This window comes from Gopherus flavomarginatus, chromosome 2 (assembly GCF_025201925.1).
Source record: "Gopherus flavomarginatus isolate rGopFla2 chromosome 2, rGopFla2.mat.asm, whole genome shotgun sequence".
NCBI lineage: Eukaryota > Metazoa > Chordata > Testudines > Testudinidae > Gopherus > Gopherus flavomarginatus.
In genome coordinates, this window is record NC_066618.1 from 89,266,326 (window position 1) to 89,275,407 (window position 9,082).

The window sequence follows — 9,082 nt, forward strand, 5'->3', positions numbered from 1 at the left end:
CTTTGCTCCTAGGTGTATTACCTCACATTTCGCTGTATGACACATAAACGTAAAAGAACATTACCTCATAAGAAGATGCCTAAACTATGATGGGAAGAAGGTGAGTAACACTCCGATGATAGCTTTAAAGAAGAAGAACTACAAGGCAAGTATTTTTTCTCTCTCCGCAGATACCATATGCACCAGCTTTCCACTCTTGCAGAATAACTAGTGTGTGGGATGTTCCAAAGTAGTGTGACAACAAACAAAGCAAGTCAACTAAGCAAGACAGAGTGGATTGATTTAAATCAAGCAATTTAAATCACCAAGTGGAAATTCTTGATTTAAACTAATTTTAATCAAATTTTCCATTTGTACTTCAGTTATTTTCTAAAGAAAGATGAATTCTTATTGGTTGATATCATTAAAACATGCTGATTTACAACTGAACAGAGCCTTTAGTAAATCTTTTTGCTACCTAGGAGGTACGCTATAGTGATATGTTTATTTAAGCAATTGTATAGCTTAATATTTTCAGCATCTTATTAACTGTATACTTTTAATATGTTAGAAAATGGTGAATGATACATTGCCTAATTACTAGAAAACTTTTTTCTCATTTGTGTCAAGCTGCATTAGGATTTAACTGGAATTAAACGAAATCACCTTAAAATGTTTTGAATACAAAACATGATCAAAATATGTTTCATATTTATAACAATGATTTATGAAACAGATGGATTAACTGTAAGTGAATTAAATTGATTTTTTCAGGTCAGCCTAAGAACACTGTCAAATATGCTTAAGTGAAAGTGCTTGGAGCTTAAGTTCCTGCTCTTTTGAAAATGAGAGCCTCTTAAATTACTTAGGCTGTCCTATTGTGCCATATTTATAAAGCTTAACCTCAAAAGTTAAATTTTCCCTTGATTCTTTCTTTATATAGAAAAGCAACCTTTAACTCAAAGTTTTTAACAGAGGGTCATGGTTTTAGCATATTTATATTTAAAAGTTTTAAGAGATAATAAATTTAGTCCATATCAGTTTGTTTTAAATTCATATTTCATTTTAGACAGTTTTTAAAAAGTAAAACAATCAAATTTTTAATTTTTTTCTTTTAACAAAAAAAAGAATCAATTTTTAACCATCCTGCTGAATACAGTTTAAGCACAGGTGTGGGAGCCAGGACTGGTGGAGTTCTGTTCCCAACTCTGCCACTGACTCTCTGGCCTTATCTAGACAAGGGAAATCTTGCAAAGATTTCTCACCACTGCTTATACTAGTCCAGTTCCACCAGTGACAACAATCTTCAGAAACCTTGTGTAGGCAGCTACCCGCATTTCAAGTACCTGTTGACTAGACCTTCTCTGGGCTTGGTTAACTATTCTGGTGCTTAAAATGTGATGTTAACTGGTGGTTGATCTACACTAGGATTCTCAAAGTTGCTACCCCCAGTGGAGGTAAACCAGAGTTAATTTGCAGTATTTCCCTAGTGGAGATGGGAAATACTATATAGATACAAAGTTGCTTATCAAAGTGTAACTCTGGTTTACGCATACAGACATCCTCATGGAGATAAGACAATGCCATTGCCATTGTTGCAGGGAGGGAGAGGGGATAACTTGAAAATTAAAAGGAAAAATCCTGTTCTGATACTATGACAGATAATAGGACCAAATTCACCACCGGTGTAAACTGTGTAATTATTGACTTCAGTGAGGTCCAAGCCACACATGCTAACAGTGAGTTTGGCTTGAGAGGAGGAGAAAGAATATCAAGCGTAGAGACTTTTTTTTTTTAAATAAACCAACAATAGCTCTTTGCTTATTCTGTGACAAAGAACTACACAGTTAAATTAATCTGATTCACATTTAATTCTTGTATTTATGTGGTAGAGCTGCAATACTGTGCATTTTACTAGTATTATATTTTACTTGTAGAGTGCTATAAGTTTTCATGGGGGTCTCAGAAGGCCTGTCAGACAAATCTAAATGGGATGAATACAATTTAAATAATTAACAGACGGGGTAGGAGCAGAGAATCATAAGTGATCTGTGGTGGCTCAGGGTTTCCCCCAATATCTAAAGTGCCATTCATCCAGCAATCTCAAAAGGAACAGATGTGATATCTTTACATCAAGTAGTACGGTACCTTACTCTGATTAGTTTCCTTGATTTTAATGGAACATGGTTGGAATTTGGAATTGTGATTTGTCACATGGTTAGAGCCCTATGGGGGAAAAAAATCAATTCCAAATACAAGGTGGAAATAATGAAAACAGCTCAGTATCTATTGTTAGAGAAATTGTGAGAGATGGAAGCCAGCATCTATGCACACTGGTCTTGTGCTCAGTGCTAGCAGTGCATGCTCCAAGTGGCAATGCTGGCTACTGTGCCTTGAAAAAGACTAAAAGAAGAGATGGAGTCAAACAACTTTAGAATGGGGTACATAAAGGGGTCCCTGAGAGCTGTCTGTACCACACTGCAACTTTTCCCCCACTTGAAGCTGCATGTCCTTCTGCTAGATTGCTTTCATGCAGCCAGGACTCAAGCCACGTGGCTGGATATACCATACCTAATAATTTTAACCCTGTCAGTAATCAAACTGTTACTGAGAGGGCACCTGCACTGGGACAGAATGAGGTACACTTTGGGGATGATCCAAAGCCAGATTCTCAGCATGATGGTATAAGCATGGCGAGCTATAAACACAAACAAACACAAATCCGTTTTGTGGGCTAGCATTGTGCTATGAGGATCACTTAACATTTGACGTGCCTGAGCTTTTCCAGGACTTAGCTACCAGAGGTCTCTGTTAAAAGCCCACCGGAGCCTCTTTCCACAAAGGATGAAGACATCACCACCAATTAATACTTTCTTTTCTTGTTACAAAGTGCAGGAGACCCCTCAGCCCATCGTTCAAGTCAATGGCTAAGAAATTCACGGTCAATGTGCCCCACTGGAAGAAGGTCTAATACATCACTCTCACTGGTCCTGAGACCACTTGTCCTAAATCATGTTTCCTACCACAAGACTCTGTGCTCAGATCTATGTACCAGTGCTTCCTTGTGCTATGCCAGTCTCTGAGAAACCAGGCTAGTCTTTGGACAGCTGATCAGGAACCCAAGGATACTTGGTATGTGCTGGATAACACAACAAATGACAAGATGAAATATGCTCATAGTGGTAGATTTGTTGCCTTAATAAAACCTGATATACACCGATTAAAGCTTGCCCAGTGCCTGGTGTCTAGATAAGGGTATGGAAGTCACAATGCCTCAACAATATTGGTCAGTAGGTGTTGAGACTACAAAGGTGGAGTGTTTGGCTGAATAAGGTTGAATCTACATCACTGACCTAAAAAACTCAACCTTGGAAAACTGGCTTAAAAATATTCACAGCCCACACCTGAAACTCCAGCTCCTATTGGAGCTGTTTGCTGGATTCTAACTTGTGGTTACTGATTAGTTAGTACTCTGACACCCTCATACTGTCGAGCAAACCTGATATGCCAGTTATCTTACAGCTCCACAAAGGCATGAATATGCTGGCATAGACACAGCAGCAGTAATGTATTCTTGTGCTGAGAGGTGTACGGTAATTGACGTCTTAAAGAATTGGTACCTAGGTGGCCACTGTCATGCCAGACAAGGTATAGAGGATCACTTCACCCAGTGAAATCCTTTATAAAATAAGATGTGATTACAAAGCACAAATACTTTGAGAGAGGCTTGCTGAGTTGCACTTTATAGGCACCAATACTCCACAAGGTATTAACATAGCAGCAGATCACAGTTTATCTTTTACTTCGGGCTCTTAGATTTATTCCTGGAGCTCTGAAGCTGTTCGTGCCACTCAACCCAAAAAAAAATACCATGGCACTATTTGAGGCATCTGTGGTTTGATGGGAGATGCAGCAGAAGAAAATAGCTGGAATTTCAAAAGTCAGTGCTACCCAAAGTAGCTAAACATGCTGGAGATACAGGAGAACAGAACTGCCAATGCTCTGGAACTCTAAAAGCAACACCAGACTTAGCTCAAGGTAATAGGTTTGTGTATTAAATTATGGACAGGCACTACAGCTTGGGATAGACAGTGGGAAAACTGAAACAAATGCATAAAACCAAACCAAAAATAAAATTACATTCTTACAGCAAAGTGAGATTTAATACGAGATCAGATTTTTATTTCATAACTAAGTGAACCGCATTATAACAACATCTCCATCTTTTCACACACACATTTTAAAAATAATTATCTTCTCACCAAATGACATAAGGGAAAGATTCATTCACTGAAGATACATATTGCTATTACAGACCAAGGCTCTATTTTCTAATAAATTAAAAAAAACAAAGAACAAAAACCCACAAACAAAATGCATGATGAACAGCTCACATTCTGAATCTGACTATACAATAGTATGTATTAGAAACAAACACTAAGAGCCTCAACATTTGATAACTGAAGTACTTAATCTCACAGTAGTTCATTCTGTAAAATGACACTTAGGAAATGAAATATTTTTAAAATAGTATAACTTGAATTTGTCAGCATCTTTTAACATAGACAATGTTGGATCTTGGGTTTGGTATGTATAGCACACCCGCATACTTCCCTACTATTTCATTAATTATACAATATATGCCTAATACACGAGAGCAAAAACTAAGTTATTTTAAAATTGCCTATCACTCTAGTACCTAGGCACCACTACTAATATGAAATATTTTATCACACTGAATGCACATGATTATCTATATTTTTAAAGGGCGTTTTAAAGAGACTAACTATCCATTACATACATTTACACTAACCTGTTATCTAGTTTCAAGAGGATTTTATATATGTTGCAGTAAATACTGTACAATAGAGGTATGAATTCCTTTCTTTAGGAGTCATTAAAGTGTAATTTTGTAACCACTAAAAACAACATTCTTCAAATTAATCAACTAGATTACTTTACTTTCCCCCAAAATTTCCTGTGCTTGGCAACAGAAACCAAAGCTTGAATTGTGGCACTATTATTTAACAAATTGCACCACACTAAACATTTACTACAAGTATCAGCCACTATATCAAACCTCCTTTGTGTTTTTCTCCTTCTCCAGAGGTTCTGCTTATAAAAAATACCTGTTCAGCAATGTGTCCTATCAAATTACAAGCTTCTCAAGAGTCTGTATCTAGCAATGTTCAGACACAAGTTGTACATTAATTGTGAGTTCTGTTTTTGCTGTTTATTTTTAAGACCTTTGTCATACCCAAATCTCAGTGACTTGGCTTCCTATCTGAATCACATTTTCCAAAATTCACATTAAAACACTACGTCATCTTCTATATATTGGCTAAAGAGAATCATGATGAAAATGAATTCTTTCCTTTGAAGCAATTCCAGATTGCTCTAGAATGGACACTACCACTATTTTGCCTGATGCACCTGTCACAGAACTTCCCTCAGTCCTCATACTTAACTACTCCTAGATCCAGCTCAAGAATATTATCAGACCTGGCACTATCAGTGAGCTTCTCTCAATTCCTGTTAATTCTGCATTCTCTTTCTGAAATGAAGAAACAATGATACAAGGCCCAAGTGATACCTTGTATTTCTATAGCACCTTTAATCAGTTCTGACATGATGCAACTAGCCAGTGAAGCATTAGGGAGATAATATTGTTACCACTGCTCTTCAACTGCTAGCTCAAAAGGTATTTTAATTTTTTATTTAGAGGTACAGTAGACAGTAAAAAATAAAAATAGCAGCTAGGAAGTGATTTAACTTACCTCCTCACAGGAGAGTTAGAGATTTAAGACAGCCTCCCAAAATGCTGGAAACTAAGCCCTGCTCCCCTAGGAAAATGAAGACAAGCATATGCTCCTCTTCAACCCAACCACGTGTTGTTAAAGGCCTACCCAAAATAATTGCTCAATCAGATTAGATTGTGCAGATCTCCTCTCAAACTTCGTGAAATACTTGAAATGTCAACAATGCTAACTATCATCATTTAAATGAATGGGGCAGCCTTACAACAGACCTTTCATTCCAGCTCTCTGCAAATACAGGCAGACACTGCATCAGTTACACTGTGGTCACATTTTTAAGGTTTTCCATAACAGCTAAATGGCACTCCTTTTTAAATGAAAGCTGAGATCCCAAAGAACAACAGAGAAGACTGTCTGAACCCCTGCAATAGCCCTTTGTGCCCACCCTAAGGGAAACCATGAATCAGGGCGTGGTGGTAAAGTGCACAGAAATACCCATCTCAGCGGTGCTGCACAGAGGGCTTCCCTACTCAGTTTATCAGAGAGAGAAATAAATGTAAACAGTAGTAGTAATTTAATCGCAGCACCTCAACACTGAGGACAGTATCTCATGGACAGGACACTGCCCCCTCCCACCGCACCTGTGAAACCATCAGTGGGCATGTGGCTCTGAAGAGCACTTGGGGATCTCACACAATAAATACAGATAAGTACATGAGACCTAAGCAGGATACATCTACCAACACCCTCTATACAAATACACATACCATATACATCTATAATACATAAATATTATAATTTATTGCAGGCTGCAGCGGGGGTATTTGAATATTTGCCTTCTTTTTCCTCTCAGGTCTTCAATTACCACCCTTCTCCGCCCGCAGAGTCAGGGGTCCAGGTCCCTCTGCCCCCATCCCTTCGCCTCCGCCACAGGAGAGGGAGCTCCGGGTTCCCCTCCCCCCGCATTCCTCTCTGTGACCGGCAGGGTCACGAGCTCCAGGTCCCTTACCTAGGACAGTCCACGGCAGGTCCGCAGCGCCGGGAGAAGAAAAGGCCGGGGGCCGCCTGATACCCAACCCGCGAGCCGAGCGCCGCGCTAGTCCGGGCTCCAGCCCAGGCTATTGCTCCCAGGAGCTCCAGGGGAAGCGGGAGGGCCGGAGCGCACACCGAGGAGCCGCCCTGGGTAAGCACGGTGCTGCCGGGCGGGGCACCCCAGGCCCCTGGTAAGGAGCTGTTCTTCCCGAGCGAGAGACAAGAGAGAGCGGCGATGCCCAGCCCCCCGCGCCGACGGTTACAGGCACATCGCCAGGCCACAGGAACAGCGGTTATTTTCAAATCGGTCTCAGGGTTCCATGGGCAGGGGGAGCGCGAGGTGGCGGTTGCAGGGCTGCGCCAGCGGTAGAACACCGGCGCTGCGGTTGTAGCGGCTGAAGCGGGTTCTGGGTGTTCTACCGCGCGCATGCGCGCCGCGCTCCCCTCACTACTATCCACGGGGGCGGGGCGGTGCCACTACCGCTACAAGGCGCAGACGCATGCGCACAAGTAGCAGGGCGAGGGACATGCTTTACTGCTTGCCATTGCGGAGGTGGGTGCAGTGTGTCACTCGGACTCTGCTCCTGTTGGCGGCTAAGGGCACTAGGAGCCGGCCGAGGTGTTGCTGCTCAGCCGTGGAGGAGACTATTGGCAGCGTGAATCGCCGTGGCCTCTATGACAACGGCCAGTTATCTGTCGTTCAGTACGGTGCGGGAGGGGAGCGTGTCTCTCTCTTTTCCTGTGTCCAGCCCGCACGGGAAGAAGTGGGGGCTGGGCGGAGGCCGGCGGTTCTGGGAGGAGGCACACCCAGCGTGGGGCCAGCTGTGTGTGTTTTCCCTCCGCGCCCGTAACGAAGGAGAGTGACACTCATGGCAGCAACTTGTCAGAATGTCCTCGTCCCCGCCACTCATCAGCCAGCTGAGGTTGCACAAGCGCCCTGAAAGGGACAGTAGGATCCGCCAACCCGGCAGGGCTCTGTTACATGCCGGCTGCGCCAAGCCCCGACTTAGTCATTAGTATCAGCGATAGACTATGTGAGTCAAAACTGTGGCAGGCAGAGGTAGGTTCGTAAATTTTTCTGCCTTTGGCGGTCATACGAGGTTGAATAAATTAATCTGGATTATCATAATATCCCGGCGGAACAATGTACCCCCAGCTTTATTTAAGGCTGTATCCCCTCACCTCGCCCTGCAAAATTGATTCAGTCCTGGTGTTTTCAGTACCCACTTCCCTCTTTCACTGCCCAAACCTTGAATTCTTTTTCTTCTAAATAGCAGCCCTGCTCAAGAGCACTGCCAGTTTTTGGGATGTTTGTGACATTTCTCAGGGCAGCCAGTGCTGAGAGTCACCTTGTTATTCCCTGCCTCCAGTATGAGGGAATCTTGATTGTGCTGGCTGAGGGTTAGCTCCCTACCACACCCAGACTGTCAAGCACTCTTGTAGGGACCAGGCCCTGTTTTTGCCTTGCTGGTTGACAAAAGGTGCACCCCAGCCCTGAGTCCCTTCAGTGTAGCTCCCTGTAGTGTATAGCTCCTGATCACTTGATACCAACAAAAATCCCAAATCCTCTATTCTCTGAGGAACAGTGTATCACAGTTTACACTTTAAGGCATAACACTTAAGTTCAACTATAAACAAAATTAAAAAAAATAAGAGATGGGAACAAATTGTTACATATAAATCATCATCATAACATGTTTTCTAAAACCTAAGCTTAACCAACATGTTATCCTCCTGTCTATAGAAGCTTGTCTCAAAGTTCATGCCAGCATTTTCAGCCAAGCCTGGTTGAGATCCCTTTCTCATTAAGCACATCTACTGTCAGTTTACTTCCTAAGTGAAGGATGCCAGTGCCTCTTTGCGCCCCCCCAATAGAACAGACCTTTGATGTTCACCTCAAGGTAGGGTCCCCCCTTCCCTGCTGTTTACCTCATTCTATTAGTTTCCTTCTCAAGTCTTCACCAGCTCTTCATTAGCATTTGACTTAGCATGCTAATAGGCTCTTGTTGTATGATATATTGGTCCCCCAGCGTCTGTCTGGAGGAGTTTGGCTCAAGTCACTCTACTGTTTTGACCTACACACCTAGATAACATAATTTGTAGTATATAAACATAAGTCCTCTAATATTCTCCATAATACATCTCACCATAGTTATGTGACACAGGCTTTCAGTAGATACCTTACATGACATTCTTTTAGTGAATCCAGGGGGTTCCTGTACGGTTAGACACCCCATTGCCCTCTGCCAGGTGGCATCCAGAGGTTCTTGGGTCACAGTGCTGGTGTATACCGGGTATAGGCCCCTCATTTGTAT

General features: G+C 42.1%; 1 protein-coding gene across 12 annotated transcripts in view; it reads right to left on the minus strand.

Moving 5' to 3' along the window:
* Positions 1–7,198, minus strand: part of LRRFIP2 (LRR binding FLII interacting protein 2) — a 125,842-nt gene extending 118,644 nt beyond the window's left edge. For 4 of the 12 annotated variants that reach the window (XM_050937977.1, XM_050937976.1, XM_050937978.1 and 1 more), the window contains exon 1: positions 6,745–7,198. The gene's annotated coding sequence lies outside the window, so the exon portion shown is untranslated. The remainder of the gene's footprint in view (positions 1–6,744) is intronic. The other 8 variants (XM_050937984.1, XM_050937982.1, XM_050937983.1 and 5 more) reach the window with 3 other exon arrangements.
* Between the last annotated feature and the right edge of the window lie 1,884 nt (positions 7,199–9,082).